Below are 21,787 nucleotides of genomic sequence, written 5' to 3'. Positions count from 1 at the left end.
TTGTCCTGACGCTAACCCTAGTTGTCCTGACGCTAACCCTAGTTGTCCTGACGCTAACCCTACTTGTCCTGACGCTAACCCTACTTGTCCTGACGCTAACCCTACTTGTTCTGACGCTAACCCTACTAGTCCTGACGCTAACCCTAGTTGTCCTGATGCTAACCCTAGTTGTCCTGACGCTAACCCTATTTGTCCTGACGCTAACCCTAGTTGTCCTGACGCTAACCCTAGTTGTCCTGACTCTAACCCTACTTGTCCTGACGCTAACCCTAGTTGTCCTGATGCTAACCCTAGTTGTCCTGACTTTAACCCTACTTGTCCTGACGCTAACCCTAGTTGTCCTGATGATAACCCTAGTTGTCCTGACGCTAACCCTAGTTGTCCTGACGCTAACCCTAGTTGTCCTGACGCTAATCCTAGTTGTCCTGATGGTAACCCTAGTTGTCCTGACTCTAACCCTAGTTGTCCTGATGCTAACCCTAGTTGTCCTGACGCTAACCCTAGTTGTCCTGACGTTAACCCTAGTTGACCTGACGCTAACCCTAGTTGTCCTGATGATAACCCTAGTTGTCCTGACGCTAACCCTAGTTGTCCTGACGCTAACCCTAGTTGTCCTGACGCTAATCCTAGTTGTCCTGATGGTAACCCTAGTTGTCCTGACTCTAACCCTAGTTGTCCTGATGCTAACCCTAGTTGTCCTGACGCTAACCCTAGTTGTCCTGACGCTAACCCTAGTTGACCTGACGCTAACCCTAGTTGTCCTGACGCTAACCCTACTTGTCCTGATGCTAACCCTACTTGTCCTGACGCTAACCCTAGTTGTCCTGACGCTAACCCTACTTGTCCTGACGCTAACCCTAGTTGTCCTGACGCTAACCCTAGTTGTCCTGACGCTAACCCTACTTGTCCTGATGCTAACCCTAGTTGTCCTGACGCTAACCCTAGTTGTCCTGACGCTAACCCTAGTTGTCCTGATGCTAAACCTAGTTGTCCTGACGCTAACCCTACTTGTCCTGACGCTAACCCTAGTTGTCCTGACGCTAACCCTACTTGTCCTGACGCTAACCCTAGTTGTCCTGACGCTAACCCTAGTTGTCCTGATGCTAACCCTAGCTGTCCTGACGCTAACCCTAGTTGTCCTGATGCTAACCCTAGTTGTCCTGACGCTAACCCTAGTTGTCCTGACGCTAACCCTACTTGTCCTGAAGCTAACCCTACTTGTCCTGACGCTAACCCTACTTGTCCTGACGCTAACCCTACTTGTCCTGACGCTAACCCTAGTTGTCCTGACGCTAACCCTAGTTGTCCTGACGCTAACCCTAGTTGTCCTGATGCTAACCCTAGTTGTCCTGACGCTAACCCTAGTTGTCCTGACGCTAACCCTAGTTGTCCTGACGCTAACCCTACTTGTCCTGACGCTAACCCTAGTTGTCCTGACGCTAACCCTACTTGTCCTGACGCTAACCCTACTTGTCCTGACGCTAACCCTACTTGTTCTGACGCTAACCCTACTAGTCCTGACGCTAACCCTAGTTGTCCTGATGCTAACCCTAGTTGTCCTGACGCTAACCCTATTTGTCCTGACGCTAACCCTAGTTGTCCTGACGCTAACCCTAGTTGTCCTGACTCTAACCCTACTTGTCCTGACGCTAACCCTAGTTGTCCTGATGCTAACCCTAGTTGTCCTGACTTTAACCCTACTTGTCCTGACGCTAACCCTAGTTGTCCTGATGATAACCCTAGTTGTCCTGACGCTAACCCTAGTTGTCCTGACGCTAACCCTAGTTGTCCTGACGCTAATCCTAGTTGTCCTGATGGTAACCCTAGTTGTCCTGACTCTAACCCTAGTTGTCCTGATGCTAACCCTAGTTGTCCTGACGCTAACCCTAGTTGTCCTGACGCTAACCCTAGTTGACCTGACGCTAACCCTAGTTGTCCTGATGATAACCCTAGTTGTCCTGACGCTAACCCTAGTTGTCCTGACGCTAACCCTAGTTGTCCTGACGCTAATCCTAGTTGTCCTGATGGTAACCCTAGTTGTCCTGACTCTAACCCTAGTTGTCCTGATGCTAACCCTAGTTGTCCTGACGCTAACCCTAGTTGTCCTGACGCTAACCCTAGTTGACCTGACGCTAACCCTAGTTGTCCTGACGCTAACCCTACTTGTCCTGATGCTAACCCTACTTGTCCTGACGCTAACCCTAGTTGTCCTGACGCTAACCCTACTTGTCCTGACGCTAACCCTAGTTGTCCTGACGCTAACCCTAGTTGTCCTGACGCTAACCCTACTTGTCCTGATGCTAACCCTAGTTGTCCTGACGCTAACCCTAGTTGTCCTGACGCTAACCCTAGTTGTCCTGATGCTAAACCTAGTTGTCCTGACGCTAACCCTACTTGTCCTGACGCTAACCCTAGTTGTCCTGACGCTAACCCTACTTGTCCTGACGCTAACCCTAGTTGTCCTGACGCTAACCCTAGTTGTCCTGATGCTAACCCTAGCTGTCCTGACGCTAACCCTAGTTGTCCTGATGCTAACCCTAGTTGTCCTGACGCTAACCCTAGTTGTCCTGACGCTAACCCTACTTGTCCTGAAGCTAACCCTACTTGTCCTGACGCTAACCCTACTTGTCCTGACGATAACCCTACTTGTCCTGACGCTAACCCTAGTTGTCCTGACGCTAACCCTAGTTGTCCTGACGCTAACCCTAGTTGTCCTGATGCTAACCCTAGTTGTCCTGACGCTAACCCTAGTTGTCCTGACGCTAACCCTAGTTGTCCTGACGCTAACCCTAGTTGTCCTGACGCTAACCCTACTTGTCCTGACGCTAACCCTACTTGTCCTGACGCTTACTCTACTTGTCCTGACGCTAACCCTAGTTTTCCTGACGCTAACCCTAGTTGTCCTGACGCTAACCCTACTTGTCCTGACGCTTACCCTAGTTGTCCTGACGCTAACCCTAGTTGTCCTGACGCTAACATTACTTGTCCTGATGCTAACCCTAGTTGTCCTGACGCTAACCCTACTTGTCCTGATGCTAACCCTAGTTGTCCTGACGCTAACCCTAGTTATCCTGACGCTAACCCTAGTTGTCCTGACGCTAACCCTAGTTGTCCTGACGCTAACCCTACTTGTCCTGATGCTAACCCTAGTTGCCCTGATGCTAACCCTAGTTGTCCTGACGCTAACCCTAGTTGTCCTGACCCTAACCCTAGTTGTCCTGACGCTAACCCTACTTGTCCTGACGCTAACCCTAGTTGTCCTGACGCTAACCCTAGTTGTCCTGACGCTAACCCAACTTGTCCTGACGCTAACCCTAGTTGTCCTGACGCTAACCCTAGTTGTCCTGACGCTAACCCTAGTTGTCCTGACGCTAACCCTAGTTGTCCTGACGCTAACCCTACTTGTCCTGACGCTAACCCTACTTGTCCTGACGCTAACCCTACTTGTTCTGACGCTAACCCTACTAGTCCTGACACTAACCCTAGTTGTCCTGATGCTAACCCTAGTTGTCCTGACGCTAACCCTATTTGTCCTGACGCTAACCCTAGTTGTCCTGACGCTAACCCTAGTTGTCCTGACTCTAACCCTACTTGTCCTGACGCTAACCCTAGTTGTCCTGATGCTAACCCTAGTTGTCCTGACGCTAACCCTAGTTGTCCTGACGCTAATCCTAGTTGTCCTGACGCTAACCCTAGTTGTCCTGATGCTAACCCTACTTGTCCTGACGCTAACCCTAGTTGTCCTGACGCTAACCCTACTTATCCTGACGCTAACCCTAGTTGTCCTGACGCTAACCCTAGTTGTCCTGACGCTAACCCTACTTGTCCTGACGCTAACCCGAGTTGTCCTGACGCTAACCCTAGTTGTCCTGACGCTAACCCTAGTTGTCCTGACGCTAACCCTAGTTATCCTGACGCTAACCCTAGTTGTCCTGACGCTAACCCTAGTTGTCCTGACGCTAACCCTAGTTGTCCTGACGCTAACCCTATGTGTCCTGACGCTAACCCTAGTTGTCCTGACGCTAACCCTAGTTGTCCTGACGCTAACCCTAGTTGTCCTAACGCTAACCCTAGTTGTCCTGACGCTAACCCTAGTTGTCCTGACGCTAACCCTACTTGTCCTGACGCTAACCCTAGTTGTCCTGACGCTAACCCTAGTTGTCCTGACGCTAACCCTACTTGTCCTGACTCTAACCCTAGTTGTCCTGACGCTAACCCTACTTATCCTGATGCTAACCCTTGTTGTCCTGACGCTAACCCTACTTGTCCTGACGCTAACACGAGTTGTCCTGACGCTAACCCTACTTGTCCTGACGCTAACCCGAGTTGTCCTGACGCTAACCCTAGTTGTCCTGACGCTAACCCTAGTTGTCCTGACGCTAACCCTAGTTATCCTGACGCTAACCCTAGTTGTCCTGACGCTAACCCTAGTTGTCCTGACGCTAACCCTAGTTGTCCTGACGCTAACCCTATGTGTCCTGACGCTAACCCTAGTTGTCCTGACGCTAACCCTAGTTGTCCTGACGCTAACCCTAGTTGTCAAAACGCTAACCCTAGTTGTCCTGACGCTAACCCTAGTTGTCCTGACGCTAACCCTACTTGTCCTGACGCTAACCCTAGTTGTCCTGACGCTAACCCTACTTGTCCTGACTCTAACCCTAGTTGTCCTGACGCTAACCCTACTTATCCTGATGCTAACCCTTGTTGTCCTGACGCTAACCCTACTTGTCCTGACGCTAACACGAGTTGTCCTGACGCTAACCCTAGTTGTCCTGACGCTAACCCTAGTTGTCCTGACGCTAACCCTAGTTATCCTGACGCTAACCCTAGTTGTCCTGATGCTAACCCTAGTTGTCCTGACGCTAACCCTAGTTGTCCTGACGCTAACCCTAGTTGTCCTGACGCTAACCCTAGATGTCCTGACGCTAACCCTAGATGTCCTGACGCTAACCCTAGTTGTCCTGACGCTAACCCTAGTTGTCCTGACGCTAACCCTAGTTGTCCTGACGCTAACCATACTTGTCCTAACGCTAACCCTAGTTGTCCTGACGCTAACCCTAGTTGTCCTGACGCTAACCGTAGTTGTCCTGACGCTAACCCTAGTTGTCCTGACGCTAACCCTAGTTGTCATGACGCTAACCCTAGTTGTCCTGACGCTTAACCTAGTTGTCCTGACGCTAACCCTAGTTGTCCTGACGCTAACCCTAGTTGTCCTGACGCTAACCCTAGTTGTCCTGACGCTAACCCTACTTGTCCTGACGCTAACCCTACTTGTCCTGATGCTAACCCTACTTGTCCTGACGCTAATTCTACTTGTCCTGACGCTAACCCTAGTTTTTCTGACGCTAACCCTAGTTGTCCTGACGCTAACCCTACTTGTCCTGACGCTAACCCTAGTTGTCCTGACGCTAACCCTAGTTGTCCTGACGCTAACCCTAGTTGTCCTGACGCTAACCCTAGTTGTCCTGACGCTAACCCTACTTGTCCTGACGCTAACCCTACTTGTCCTGACGCTAACCCTAGTTGTCCTGACGCTAACCCTACTTCTCCTGATGCTAACCCTAGTTGTCCTGACGCTAACCCTAGTTGTACTGACGCTAACCCTACTTGTCCTGACGCTAACCCTACTTGTCCTGACGCTAACCCTAGTTGTTCTGACGCTAAGCCTAGTTGTCCTGACGCTAACCCTACTTGTCCTGACGCTAACCCTAGTTGTCCTGACGCTAACCCTAGTTGTCCTGACGCTAACACTAGTTGTCCTGACGCTAACCCTAGTTGTCCTGACGCTAACCCTAGTTGTCCTGACGCTAACCGTAGTTGTCCTGACGCTAACCCTAGTTGTCCTGACGCTAACCCTAGTTGTCCAGACGCTAACCCTAGTTGTCCTGACGCTAACCCTAGTTGTCCTGACGCTAACCCTACTTGTCCTGACGCCAACCCTACTTGTCCTGACGCTAACCCTACTTGCCCTGACGCTAACCCTAGTTGTCCTGATGCTAACCCTACTTGTCCTGACGCTAACCCTACTTGTCCTGACGCTAACCCTACTTGTCCTGACGCTAACCCTACTTGTCCTGACGCTAACCCTAGTTGTCGTCACGCTAACCCTAGTTGTCCTGACGCTAACCCTACTTGTCCTGACGCTAACCCTAGTTGTCCTGACGCTAACCCTAGTTGTCCTGACGCTAACCCTAGTTGTCCTGACGCTAACCCTACTTGTCCTGACGCTAACCCTAGTTGTCCTGACGCTAACCCTAGTTGTCCTGACGCTAACCCTAGTTGTCCTGACGCTAACCCTAGTTGTTCTGACGCTAACCCTACTTGTCCTGACGCTAACCCTACTTGTCGTGACGCTAACCCTACTTGTCCTGACGCTAACCCTAGTTGTCCTGACTCTAACCCTAGTTGTCCTGACGCTAACCCTAGTTGTCCTGACGCTAACCCTAGTTGTCCTGACGCTAAACCTAGTAGTCCTGACGCTAACCCTAGTTGTTCTGATGCTAACCCTAGTTGTCCTGACGCTAACCCTACTTGTCCTGACGCTAACCCTACTTGTCCTGACGCTAACCCTAGTTGTCCTGACGCTAACCCTACTTGTCCTGACGCTAACCCTAGTTGTCCTGACGCTAACCCTAGTTGTCCTGACTCTAACCCTCGTTGTCCTGACGCTAACCCTAGTTGTCCTGACGCTAACCCTAGTTGTCCTGACGCTAACCCTACTTGTCCTGACGCTAACCCTACTTGTCCTGACGCTAACCCTAGTTGTCCTGACGCTAACCCTAGTTGTCCTGATGCTAACCCTAGTTGTCCTGACGCTAACCCTAGTTGTAATGACGCTAAACCTAGTTGTCCTGACGCTAACCCTAGTTGTCCTGACGCTAACCCTAGTTGTCCTGACGCTAACCCTACTTGTCCTGACTTTAACCCTAGTTGTCCTGACGCTAACCCTAGTTGTCCTGACGCTAACCCTAGTTGTCCTGACGCTAACCCTAGTTGTCCTGACGCTAACCCTACTTGTCCTGACGCTAACACTAGTTGTCCTGACGCTAACCTTAGTTGTCCTGACGCTAACCCTACTTGTCCTGACGCTAACCCTAGTTGTCCTGACGCTAACCCTACTTGTCCTGACGCTAACCCTAGTTGTCCTGACGCTAACCTTAGTTGTCCTGACGCTAACCCTACTTGTCCTGACGCTAAACCTAGTTGTCCTGACGCTAACCCTAGTTGTCCTGACGCTAACCCTACTTGTCCTGACGCTAACCCTACTTGTCCTGACGCTAACCCTAGTTGTCCTGACGCTAACCCTAGTTGTCCTGACGCTAACCCTAGTTGTCCTGACGCTAACCCTACTTGTCCTGACGCTAACCCTACTTGTCCTGACGCTAACCCTACTTGTCCTGACGCTAACCCTACTTGTCCTGACGCTAACCCTACTTGTCCTGACGCTAACCCTAGTTGTCCTGACGCTAACCCTAGTTGTCCTGAGGCTAACCCTATTTGTCCTGACGCTAACCCTAGTTGTCCTGACGCTAACCCTACTTGTCCTGACGCTAACCCTAGTTGTCCTGACGCTAACCCTACTTGTCCTGACGCTAACCCTACTTGTCCTGACGCTAACCCTAGTTGTCCTGACGCTAACCCTAGTTGTCCTGATGCTAACTCTAGTTGTCCTGCCCTAACCCTACTTGTCCTGACGCTAACCCTAGTTGTCCTGACGCTAACCCTACTTGTCCTGACGCTAACCCTAGTTGTCCTGACGCTAACCCTACTTGTCCTGACGCTAACCCTGCTTGTCCTGATGCTAACCCTACTTGTCCTGACGCTAACCCTAGTTGTCCTGACGCTAACCCTAGTTGTCCTGACGCTAACCCTAGTTGTCCTGACCCTAACCCTAGTTGTCCTGACGCTAACCCTAGTTGTCCTGATGCTAACCCTAGTTGTCCTGACGCTAACCCTAGTTGTCCTGACGCTAACCCTAGTTGTCCTGATGATAACCCTAGTTGTCCTGACGCTAACCCTAGTTGTCCTGACGCTAACCCTAGTTGTCCTGACGCTTACTCTACTTGTCCTGACGCTAACCCTAGTTTTCCTGACGCTAACCCTAGTTGTCCTGACGCTAACCCTAGTTGTCCTGACGCTAACCCTACTTGTCCTGACGCTTACCCTAGTTGTCCTGACGCTAACCCTAGTTGTCCTGACGCTAACATTACTTGTCCTGATGCTAACCCTAGTTGTCCTGACGCTAACCCTAGTTGTCCTGACGCTAACCCTACTTGTCCTGACGCTAACCCTAGTTGTCCTGACGCTAACCCTAGTTATCCTGACGCTAACCCTAGTTGTCCTGACGCTAACCCTAGTTGTCCTGACGCTAACCCTACTTGTCCTGATGCTAACCCTAGTTGCCCTGACGCTAACCCTAGTTGTCCTGACGCTAACCCTAGTTGTCCTGACCCTAACCCTAGTTGTCCTGACGCTAACCATACTTGTCCTGACGCTAACCCTAGTTGTCCTGACGCTAACCCTAGTTGTCCTGACGCTAACCCAACTTGTCCTGACGCTAACCCTAGTTGTTCTGACGCTAACCCTAGTTGTCCTGACGCTAACCCTAGTTGTCCTGACGCTAACCCTACTTGTCCTGACGCTAACCCTACTTGTCCTGACGCTAACCCTACTTGTTCTGACGCTAACCCTACTTGTCCTGACGCTAACCCTAGTTGTCCTGATGCTAACCCTAGTTGTCCTGACGCTAACCCTATTTGTCCTGACGCTAACCCTAGTTGTCCTGACGCTAACCCTAGTTGTCCTGACTCTAACCCTAGTTGTCCTGACGCTAACCCTAGTTGTCCTGATGCTAACCCTAGTTGTCCTGACGCTAACCCTAGTTGTCCTGACGCTAATCCTAGTTGTCCTGACGCTAACCCTAGTTGTCCTGATGCTAACCCTACTTGTCCTGACGCTAACCCTAGTTGTCCTGACGCTAACCCTACTTATACTGACGCTAACCCTAGTTGTCCTGACGCTAACCCTAGTTGTCCTGACGCTAACCCTACTTGTCCTGACGCTAACCCGAGTTGTCCTGACGCTAACCCTAGTTGTCCTGATGCTAACCCTACTTGTCCTTACGCTAACCCTAGTTGTCCTGATGCTAACCCTAGTTGTCCTGACGCTAACCCTACTTGTCCTGACGCTAACCCTAGTTGTCCTGACGCTAACCCTAGTTGTCCTGACGCTAACCCTAGTTGTCCTGACGCTAACCCTAGTTGTCCTCACGCTAACCCTATGTGTCCTGACGCTAACCCTAGTTGTCCTGACGCTAACCCTAGTTGTCCTGACGCTAACCCTAGTTGTCCTAACGCTAACCCTAGTTGTCCTGACGCTAACCATAGTTGTCCTGACGCTAACCCTACTTGTCCTGACGCTAACCCTAGTTGTCCTGACGCTAACCCTACTTGTCCTGACGCTAACCCTAGTTGTCCTGACGCTAACCCTACTTGTCCTGACGCTAACTCTAGTTGTCCTGACGCTAACCCTAGTTGTCCTGACGCTAACCATACTTGTCCTAACGCTAACCCTAGTTGTCCTGACGCTAACCCTAGTTGTCCTGACGCTAACCGTAGTTGTCCTGACGCTAACCCTAGTTGTCCTGACGCTAACCCTAGTTGTCCTGACGCTAACCCTAGTTGTCATGACGCTAACCCTAGTTGTCCTGACGCTTAACCTAGTTGTCCTGACGCTAACCCTAGTTGTCCTGACGCTAAACCTAGTTGTCCTGACGCTAACCCTACTTGTCCTGACGCTAACCCTACTTGTCCTGATGCTAACCCTACTTGTCCTGACGCTAATTCTACTTGTCCTGACGCTAACCCTAGTTTTTCTGACGCTAACCCTAGTTGTCCTGATGCTAACCCTACTTGTTCTGACGCTAACCCTACTTGTCCTGACGCTAACCCTAGTTGTCCTGATGCTAACCCTAGTTGTCCTGACGCTAACCCTATTTGTCCTGACGCTAACCCTAGTTGTCCTGATGCTAACCCTAGTTGTCCTGACTCTAACCCTAGTTGTCCTGACGCTAACCCTAGTTGTCCTGATGCTAACCCTAGTTGTCCTGACGCTAACCCTAGTTGTCCTGACGCTAATTATAGTTGTCCTGACGCTAACCCTAGTTGTCCTGATGCTAACCCTACTTGTCCTGACGCTAACCCTAGTTGTCCTGACGCTAACCCTACTTATCCTGACGCTAACCCTAGTTGTCCTGACGCTAACCCTAGTTGTCCTGACGCTAACCCTACTTGTCCTGACGCTAACCCGAGTTGTCCTGACGCTAACCCTAGTTGTCCTGATGCTAACCCTACTTGTCCTTACGCTAACCCTAGTTGTCCTGATGCTAACCCTAGTTGTCCTGACGCTAACCCTACTTGTCCTGACGCTAACCCTAGTTGTCCTGACGCTAACCCTAGTTGTCCTGACGCTAACCCTAGTTGTCCTGACGCTAACCCTATGTGTCCTGACGCTAACCCTAGTTGTCCTGACGCTAACCCTAGTTGTCCTGACGCTAACCCTAGTTGTCCTAACGCTAACCCTAGTTGTCCTGACGCTAACCATAGTTGTCCTGACGCTAACCCTACTTGTCCTGACGCTAACCCTAGTTGTCCTGACGCTAACCCTACTTGTCCTGACGCTAACCCTAGTTGTCCTGACGCTAACCCTACTTGTCCTGACGCTAACTCTAGTTGTCCTGACGCTAACCCTAGTTGTCCTGACGCTAACCATACTTGTCCTAACGCTAACCCTAGTTGTCCTGACGCTAACCCTAGTTGTCCTGACGCTAACCGTAGTTGTCCTGACGCTAACCCTAGTTGTCCTGACGCTAACCCTAGTTGTCCTGACGCTAACCCTAGTTGTCATGACGCTAACCCTAGTTGTCCTGACGCTTAACCTAGTTGTCCTGACGCTAACCCTAGTTGTCCTGACGCTAAACCTAGTTGTCCTGACGCTAACCCTACTTGTCCTGACGCTAACCCTACTTGTCCTGATGCTAACCCTACTTGTCCTGACGCTAATTCTACTTGTCCTGACGCTAACCCTAGTTTTTCTGACGCTAACCCTAGTTGTCCTGACGCTAACCCTACTTGTCCTGACGCTAACCCTAGTTGTCCTGACGCTAAACCTAGTTGTCCTGACGCTAACCCTAGTTGTCCTGACGCTAACCCTAGTTGTCCTGACGCTAACCCTACTTGTCCTGACGCTAACCCTACTTGTCCTGACGCTAACCCTAGTTGTCCTGACGCTAACCCTACTTCTCCTGATGCTAACCCTAGTTGTCCTGATGCTAACCCTAGTTGTACTGACGCTAACCCTACTTGTCCTGACGCTAACCCTACTTGTCCTGACGCTAACCCTAGTTGTTCTGACGCTAAGCCTAGTTGTCCTGACGCTAACCCTACTTGTCCTGACGCTAACCCTAGTTGTCCTGACGCTAACCCTAGTTGTCCTGACGCTAACACTAGTTGTCCTGACGCTAACCCTAGTTGTCCTGACGCTAACCCTAGTTGTCCTGACGCTAACCGTAGTTGTCCTGACGCTAACCCTAGTTGTCCTGACGCTAACCCTAGTTGTCCTGACGCTAACCCTAGTTGTCCTGACGCTAACCCTACTTGTCCTGACGCCAACCCTACTTGTCCTGACGCTAACCCTACTTGCCCTGACGCTAACCCTAGTTGTCCTGATGCTAACCCTACTTGTCCTGACGCTAACCCTACTTGTCCTGACGCTAACCCTACTTGTCCTGACGCTAACCCTAGTTGTCGTCACGCTAACCCTAGTTGTCCTGACGCTAACCCTACTTGTCCTGACGCTAACCCTAGTTGTCCTGACGCTAACCCTAGTTGTCCTGACGCTAACCCTAGTTGTCCTGACGCTAACCCTACTTGTCCTGACGCTAACCCTACTTGTCCTGACGCTAACCCTACTTGTCCTGACGCTAACCCTAGTTGTCCTGACGCTAACCCTAGTTGTCCTGACGCTAACCCTAGTTGTCCTGACGCTAACCCTAGTTGTTCTGACGCTAACCCTACTTGTCCTGACGCTAACCCTACTTGTCGTGACGCTAACCCTACTTGTCCTGACGCTAACCCTAGTTGTCCTGACTCTAACCCTAGTTGTCCTGACGCTAACCCTAGTTGTCCTGACGCTAACCCTAGTTGTCCTGACGCTAAACCTAGTAGTCCTGACGCTAACCCTAGTTGTTCTGATGCTAACCCTAGTTGTCCTGACGCTAACCCTACTTGTCCTGACGCTAACCCTAGTTGTCCTGACGCTAACCCTACTTGTCCTGACGCTAACCCTAGTTGTCCTGACGCTAACCCTAGTTGTCCTGACTCTAACCCTCGTTGTCCTGACGCTAACCCTAGTTGTCCTGACGCTAACCCTAGTTGTCCTGACGCTAACCCTACTTGTCCTGACGCTAACCCTACTTGTCCTGACGCTAACCCTACTTGTCCTGACGCTAACCCTAGTTGTCCTGATGCTAACCCTAGTTGTCCTGACGCTAACCCTAGTTGTAATGACGCTAAACCTAGTTGTCCTGACGCTAACCCTAGTTGTCCTGACGCTAACCCTAGTTGTCCTGACTTTAACCCTAGTTGTCCTGACGCTAACCCTAGTTGTCCTGACACTAACCCTAGTTGTCCTGACGCTAACCCTAGTTGTCCTGACGCTAACCCTACTTGTCCTGACGCTAACACTAGTTGTCCTGACGCTAACCTTAGTTGTCCTGACGCTAACCCTACTTGTCCTGACGCTAACCCTAGTTGTCCTGACGCTAACCCTACTTGTCCTGACGCTAACCCTAGTTGTCCTGACGCTAACCTTAGTTGTCCTGACGCTAACCCTACTTGTCCTGACGCTAACCCTAGTTGTCCTGACGCTAACCCTAGTTGTCCTGACGCTAACCCTACTTGTCCTGACGCTAACCCTACTTGTCCTGACGCTAACCCTAGTTGTCCTGACGCTAACCCTAGTTGTCCTGACGCTAACCCTAGTTGTCCTGACGCTAACCCTACTTGTCCTGACGCTAACCCTAGTTGTCCTGACGCTAACCCTACTTGTCCTGACACTAACCCTACTTGTCCTGACGCTAACCCTACTTGTCCTGACGCTAACCCTAGTTGTCCTGAGGCTAACCCTATTTGTCCTGACGCTAACCCTAGTTGTCCTGACGCTAACCCTACTTGTCCTGACGCTAACCCTAGTTGTCCTGACGCTAACCCTACTTGTCCTGACGCTAACCCTACTTGTCCTGACGCTAACCCTAGTTGTCCTGCCGCTAACCCTAGTTGTCCTGATGCTAACTCTAGTTGTCCTGCCCTAACCCTACTTGTCCTGATGCTAACCCTAGTTGTCCTGACGCTAACCCTAGTTGTCCTGACGCTAACCCTACTTGTCCTGACGCTAACCCTAGTTGTCCTGACGCTAACCCTACTTGTCCTGACGCTAACCCTGCTTGTCCTGATGCTAACCCTACTTGTCCTGACGCTAACCCTAGTTGTCCTGACGCTAACCCTAGTTGTCCTGACGCTAACCCTAGTTGTCCTGACCCTAACCCTAGTTGTCCTGACGCTAACCCTAGTTGTCCTGATGCTAACCCTAGTTGTCCTGACGCTAACCCTAGTTGTCCTGACGCTAACCCTAGTTGTCCTGATGATAACCCTAGTTGTCCTGACGCTAACCCTAGTTGTCCTGACGCTAACCCTAGTTGTCCTGACGCTAACCCTAGTTGTCCTGATGGTAACCCTAGTTGTCCTGACTCTAACCCTAGTTGTCCTGATGCTAACCCTAGTTGTCCTGACGCTAACCCTAGTTGTCCTGACGCTAACCCTAGTTGACCTGACGCTAACCCTAGTTGTCCTGACGCTAACCCTACTTGTCCTGATGCTAACCCTACTTGTCCTGACGCTAACCCTACTTGTCCTGATGCTAACCCTAGTTGTCCTGACGCTAACCCTACTTGTCCTGACGCTAACCCTACTTGTCCTGACGCTAACCCTAGTTGTCCTGACGCTAACCCTAGTTGTCCTGACGCTAACCCTAGTTGTCCTGACGCTTACTCTACTTGTCCTGACACTAACCCTAGTTTTCCTGACGCTAACCCTAGTTGTCCTGACGCTAACCCTACTTGTCCTGACGCTTACCCTAGTTGTCCTGACGCTAACCCCAGTTGTCCTGACGCTAACATTACTTGTCCTGATGCTAACCCTAGTTGTCCTGACGCTAACCCTAGTTTTCCTGACGCTAACCCTACTTGTCCTGACGCTAACCCTATTTGTCCTGACGCTAACCCTAGTTATCCTGACGCTAACCCTAGTTGTCCTGACGCTAACCCTAGTTGTCCTGATGCTAACCCTACTTGTCCTGATGCTAACCCTAGTTGCCCTGACGCTAACCCTAGTTGTCCTGACGCTAACCCTAGTTGTCCTGACCCTAACCCTAGTTGTCCTGACGCTAACCCTACTTGTCCTGACGCTAACCCTAGTTGTCCTGACGCTAACCCTAGTTGTCCTGACGCTAACCCAACTTGTCCTGACGCTAACCCTAGTTGTCCTGACGCTAACCCTAGTTGTCCTGACGCTAACCCTAGTTGTCCTGACGCTAACCCTAGTTGTCCTGACGCTAACCCTACTTGTCCTGACGCTAACCCTACTTGTCCTGACGCTAACCCTACTTGTTCTGACGCTAACCCTACTTGTCCTGACGCTAACCCTAGTTGTCCTGATGCTAACCCTAGTTGTCCTGACGCTAACCCTATTTGTCCTGACGCTAACCCTAGTTGTCCTGACGCTAACCCTAGTTGTCCTGACTCTAACCCTAGTTGTCCTGACGCTAACCCTAGTTGTCCTGATGCTAACCCTAGTTGTCCTGACGCTAACCCTAGTTGTCCTGACGCTAATCCTAGTTGTCCTGACGCTAACCCTAGTTGTCCTGATGCTAACCCTACTTGTCCTGACGCTAACCCTAGTTGTCCTGACGCTAACCCTACTTATCCTGACGCTAACCCTAGTTGTCCTGACGCTAACCCTAGTTGTCCTGACGCTAACCCTACTTGTCCTGACGCTAACCCGAGTTGTCCTGACGCTAACCCTAGTTGTCCTGACGCTAACCCTAGTTGTCCTGACGCTAACCCTAGTTATCCTGACGCTAACCCTAGTTGTCCTGACGCTAACCCTAGTTGTCCTGACGCTAACCCTACTTATCCTGACGCTAACCCTTGTTGTCCTGACGCTAACCCTAGTTGTCCTGACGCTAACCCTAGTTGTCCTGACGCTAACCCTAGTTATCCTGACGCTAACCCTAGTTGTCCTGATGCTAACCCTAGTTGTCCTGACGCTAACCCTAGTTGTCCTGACGCTAACCCTAGTTGTCCTGACGCTAACCCTAGATGTCCTGACGCTAACCCTACTTGTCCTGACGCTAACCCTGGTTGTCCTGACGCTAACCCTACTTGTCCTGACGCTAACCCTAGTTGTCCTGACGCTAACCCTAGTTGTCCTGACGCTAACCCTAGTTGTCCTGATGCTAACCCTAGTTGTCCTGACGCTAACCCTAGTTGTCCTGACGCTAACCCTAGTTGTCCTGACGCTAACCCTAGTTGTCCTGACGCTAACCCTAGTTGTCCTGATGCTAACCCTACTTGTCCTTACGCTAACCCTAGTTGTCCTGATGCTAACCCTAGTTGTCCTGACGCTAACCCTACTTGTCCTGACGCTAACCCTAGTTGTCCTGACGCTAACCCTAGTTGTCCTGACGCTAACCCTAGTTGTCCTGACGCTAACCCTAGTTGTCCTGACGCTAACCCTATGTGTCCTGACGCTAACCCTAGTTGTCCTGACGCTAACCCTAGTTGTCCTGACGCTAACCCTAGTTGTCCTAACGCTAACCCTAGTTGTCCTGACGCTAACCCTAGTTGTCCTGACGCTAACCCTACTTGTCCTGACGCTAACCCTAGTTGTCCTGACGCTAACCCTACTTGTCCTGATGCTAACCCTAGTTGTCCTGACGCTAACCCTACTTGTCCTGACGCTAACTCTAGTTGTCCTGACGCTAACCCTAGTTGTCCTGACGGTAACCATACTTGTCCTAACGCTAACCCTAGTTGTTCTGACGCTAACCCTAGTTGTCCTGACGCTAACCGTAGTTGTCCTGACGCTAACCCTAGTTGTCCTGACGCTAACCCTAGTTGTCCTGATGCTAACCCTAGTTGTCATGACGCTAACCCTAGTTGTCCTGACGCTTAACCTAGTTGTCCTGACGCTAACCCTAGTTGTCCTGACGCTAACCCTAGTTGTCCTGACGCTAACCCTAGTTGTTCTGACGATAACCCTACTTGTCCTGACGCTAACCCTACTTGTCCTGATGCTAACCCTACTTGTCCTGACGCTAATTCTACTTGTCCTGACGCTAACCCTAGTTTTTCTGACGCTAACCCTAGTTGTCCTGACGCTAACCCTACTTGTCCTGACGCTAACCCTAGTTGTCCTGACGCTAACCCTAGTTGTCCTGACGCTAACCCTAGTTGTCCTGACGCTAACCTTAGTTGTCCTGACGCTAACCCTACTTGTCCTGACGCTAACCCTACTTCTCCTGACGCTAACCCTAGTTGTCCTGACGCTAACCCTACTTCTCCTGATGCTAACCCTAGTTGTCCTGACGCTAACCCTAGTTGTCCTGACGCTAACCCTAGTTGTCCTGATGCTAACCCTACTTGTCCTGACGCTAACCCTAGTTGCCATGACGCTAACCGTAGTTGTCCTGACGCTAACCCTAGTTGTCCTGACGCTAACCCTAGTTGTCCTGATGCTAACCCTACTTGTCCTGACGCTAACCCTAGTTGCCCTGACGCTAACCCTAGTTGTCCTGACGCTAACCCTAGTTGTCCTGACGCTAACCCTAGTTGTCCTGACGCTAACCCTACTTGTCCTGACGCTAACCCTAGTTGTCCTGACGCTAACCCTAGTTGTCCTGACGCTAACCCTAGTTGTCCTGACGCTAACCCTACTTGTCCTGACGCTAACCCTACTTGTCCTGACGCTAACCCTAGTTGTCCTGATGCTAACCCTAGTTGTCCTGACGTTAACCCTATTTGTCCTGACGCTAACCCTAGTTGTCCTGACGCTAACCCTAGTTGTTCTGACGCTAACCCTAGTTGTCCTGACGCTAACCCTAGATGTCCTGATGCTAACCCTAGTTGTCCTGACGCTAACCCTAGTTGTCCTGACGCTAACCCTACTTGTCCTGACGCTAACCCTAGTTGTCCTGATGCTAACCCTAGTTGTCCTGACGCTAACCCTACTTGTCCTGACGCTAACCCTAGTTGTCCTGACGCTAACCCTACTTATCCTGACGCTAACCCTAGTTGTCCTGACGCTAACCCTAGTTGTCCTGACGCTAACCCTACTTGTCCTGACGCTAACCCTAGTTGTCCTGACGCTAACCCTAGTTGTCCTGACGCTAACCCTAGTTGTCCTGACGCTAACCCTAGTTGTCCTGACGCTAACCCTAGTTGTCCTGACGCTAACCCTAGTTGTCCTGACGCTAACCCTAGATGTCCTGACGCTAACTCTACTTGTCCTGACGCTAACCCTGGTTGTCCTGACACTAACCCTACTTGTCCTGACGCTAATCCTAGTTGTCCTGACGCTAACCCTAGTTGTCCTGACGCTATCCCTAGTTGTCCTGATGCTAACCCTAGTTGTCCTGATGCTAACCCTAGTTGTCCTGACGCTAACCCTAGTTGTCCTGACGCTAACCCTAGTTGTCCTGACGCTAACCCTACTTGTCCTGACGCTAACCCTAGTTGTCCTGAAGCTAACCCTAGTTGTCCTGACGCTAACCCTACTTATCCTGACGCTAACCCTAGTTGTCCTGACGCTAACCCTAGTTGTCCTGACGCTAACCATACTTGTCCTGACGCTAACCCTACTTGTCCTGACGCTAACCCTAGTTGTCCTGACGCTAACCCTAGTTGTCCTGACGCTAACACTACTTGTCCTGACGCTAACCCTAGTTGTCCTGACGCTAACCCTAGTTGTCCTGATGCTAACCCTACTTGTCCTGACGCTAACCCTAGTTGTCCTGACGCTAACTCTAGTTGTCCTGATGCTAACCCTAGTTGTCCTGACGCTAACCCTAGTTGTCCTGATGCTAACCCTAGTTGTCCTGACGCTAACCCTATGTGTCCTGACGCTAACCCTAGTTGTCCTGACGCTAACCCTAGTTGTCCTGACGCTAACCCTAGTTGTCCTAACGCTAACCCTAGTTGTCCTGACGCTAACCCTAGTTGTCCTGACGCTAACCCTAGTTGTCCTGACGCTAACCCTAGTTGTCCTAACGCTAACCCTAGTTGTCCTAACGCTAACCCTAGTTGTCCTGACGCTAACCCTAGTTGTCCTGACGCTAACCCTACTTGTCCTGACGCTAACTCTAGTTGTCCTGACGCTAACCCTAGTTGTCCTGACGCTAACCATACTTGTCCTAACGCTAACCCTAGTTGTCCTAACGCTAACCCTATGTGTCCTGACGCTAACCCTAGTTGTCCTGACGCTAACCCTAGTTGTCCTGACGCTAACCCTAGTTGTCCTAACGCTAACCCTAGTTGTCCTAACGCTAACCCTAGTTGTCCTGACGCTAACCCTAGTTGTCCTGACGCTAACCCTACTTGTCCTGACGCTAACTCTAGTTGTCCTGACGCTAACCCTAGTTGTCCTGACGCTAACCATACTTGTCCTAACGCTAACCCTAGTTGTTCTGACGCTAACCCTAGTTGTCCTGACGCTAACCGTAGTTGTCCTGACGCTAACCCTAGTTGTCCTGACGCTAACCCTAGTTGTCCTGATGCTAACCCTAGTTGTCATGACGCTAACCCTAGTTGTCCTGACGCTTAACCTAGTTGTCCTGACGCTAACCCTAGTTGTCCTGACGCTAACCCTAGTTGTCCTGACGCTAACCCTAGTTGTTCTGACGCTAACCCTACTTGTCCTGACGCTAACCCTACTTGTCCTGATGCTAACCCTACTTGTCCTGACGCTAATTCTACTTGTCCTGACGCTAACCCTAGTTTTTCTGACGCTAACCCTAGTTGTCCTGACGCTAACCCTACTTGTCCTGACGCTAACCCTAGTTGTCCTGACGCTAACCCTAGTTGTCCTGACGCTAACCCTAGTTGTCCTGACGCTAACCTTAGTTGTCCTGACGCTAACCCTACTTGTCCTGACGCTAACCCTACTTCTCCTGACGCTAACCCTAGTTGTCCTGACGCTAACCCTACTTCTCCTGATGCTAACCCTAGTTGTCCTGACGCTAACCCTAGTTGTCCTGACGCTAACCCTAGTTGTCCTGACGCTAACCCTACTTGTCCTGACGCTAACCCTAGTTGCCCTGACGCTAACCCTAGTTGTCCTGACGCTAACCCTAGTTGTCCTGACGCTAACCCTAGTTGTCCTGACGCTAACCCTACTTGTCCTGACGCTAACCCTAGTTGTCCTGACGCTAACCCTAGTTGTCCTGACGCTAACCCTAGTTGTCCTGACGCTAACCCTACTTGTCCTGACGCTAACCCTACTTGTCCTGACGCTAACCCTAGTTGTCCTGATGCTAACCCTAGTTGTCCTGACGTTAACCCTATTTGTCCTGACGCTAACCCTAGTTGTCCTGACGCTAACCCTAGTTGTTCTGACGCTAACCCTAGTTGTCCTGACGCTAACCATAGATGTCCTGATGCTAACCCTAGTTGTCCTGACGCTAACCCTAGTTGTCCTGACGCTAACCCTACTTGTCCTGACGCTAACCCTAGTTGTCCTGATGCTAACCCTAGTTGTCCTGACGCTAACCCTACTTGTCCTGACGCTAACCCTAGTTGTCCTGACGCTAACCCTACTTATCCTGACGCTAACCCTAGTTGTCCTGACGCTAACCCTAGTTGTCCTGACGCTAACCCTACTTGTCCTGACGCTAACCCTAGTTGTCCTGACGCTAACCCTAGTTATCCTGACGCTAACCCTAGTTGTCCTGACGCTAACCCTAGTTGTCCTGACGCTAACCCTAGTTGTCCTGACGCTAACCCTAGTTGTCCTGACGCTAACCCTAGATGTCCTGACGCTAACTCTACTTGTCCTGACGCTAACCCTGGTTGTCCTGACACTAACCCTACTTGTCCTGACGCTAATCCTAGTTGTCCTGACGCTAACCCTAGTTGTCCTGACGCTATCCCTAGTTGTCCTGATGCTAACCCTAGTTGTCCTGACGCTAACCCTAGTTGTCCTGACGCTAACCCTAGTTGTCCTGACGCTAACCCTACTTGTCCTGACGCTAACCCTAGTTGTCCTGAAGCTAACCCTAGTTGTCCTGACGCTAACCCTACTTATCCTGACGCTAACCCTAGTTGTCCTGACGCTAACCCTAGTTGTCCTGACGCTAACCATACTTGTCCTGACGCTAACCCTACTTGTCCTGACGCTAACCCTAGTTGTCCTGACGCTAACCCTAGTTGTCCTGACGCTAACACTACTTGTCCTGACGCTAACCCTAGTTGTCCTGACGCTAACCCTAGTTGTCCTGATGCTAACCCTACTTGTCCTGACGCTAACCCTAGTTGTCCTGACGCTAACCCTAGTTGTCCTGATGCTAACCCTAGTTGTCCTGACGCTAACCCTAGTTATCCTGATGCTAGCCCTAGCTGTCCTGACGCTAACCCTAGTCGTCCTGACGCTAACCCTAGTTGTCCTGACGCTAACCCTAGTTGTCCTGACGCTAACCCTAGTTATCCTGACGCTAACCCTAGTTGTCCTGACGCTAACCCTAGTTGTCCTGACGCTAACCCTAGTTGTCCTGACGCTAACCCTAGTTGTCCTGACGCTAACCCTAGTTGTCCTGACGCTAACTCTAGTTGTCCTGACGCTAACCCTAGTTGTCCTGACGCTAACCCTAGTTGTCCTGACGCTAACCCTGGTTGTCCTGACGCTAACCCTAGTGGTCCTGACGCTAACCCTAGTTGTCCTGACGCTAACCCTAGTTGTCCTGACGCTAACCCTAGTTGTCCTGACGCTAAACCTATGTGTCCTGACGCTAACCCTAGTTGTCCTGATGCTAACCCTAGTTGTCCTGACGCTAACCCTAGTTGTCCTAACGCTAACCCTAGTTGTCCTGACGCTAACCCTAGTTGTCCTGACGCTAACCCTACTTGTCCTGAAGCTAAACCTAGTTGTCCTGACGCTAACCCTAGTTGTCCTGACGCTAACCCTAGTTGTCCTGACGCTAACCCTACTTGTCCTGACGCTAACCCTAGTTGTCCTGATGCTAACCCTAGATGTCCTTACGCTAACCCTAGTTGTCCTGACGCTAACCCTAGTTGTCCTGACGCTAACCCTACTTGTCCTGACGCTAACTCTACTTGTCCTGACGCTAACCCTAGTTGTCCTGACGCTAACCCTACTTGTCCTGACGCTAACCCTACTTGTCCTGACGCTAACCCTACTTGTCCTGACGCTAACCCTAGTTGTCCTGACGCTAACCCTAGTTGTCCTGACGCTAACCCTAGTTGTCCTGATGCTAACCCTAGTTGTCCTGACACTAACCCTAGTTGTCCTGACGCTAACCCTAGTTGTCCTGACGCTAACCCTACTTGTCCTGACGCTAACCCTAGTTGTCCTGACGCTAACCCTACTTGTCCTGACGCTAACCCGAGTTGTCCTGACGCTAACCCGAGTTGTCCTGACGCTAACCCGAGTTGTCCTGACGC

Source organism: Phyllobates terribilis, unplaced genomic scaffold, assembly GCF_046119375.1.
Source record: "Phyllobates terribilis strain yellow unplaced genomic scaffold, ASM4611937v1 Scaffold_10__3_contigs__length_209671492, whole genome shotgun sequence".
Classification (NCBI taxonomy): Eukaryota; Metazoa; Chordata; class Amphibia; order Anura; family Dendrobatidae; genus Phyllobates; species Phyllobates terribilis.
The sequence above is the reverse complement of the archived record's forward strand: the minus strand, read 5'-3'. Positions refer to the sequence as shown.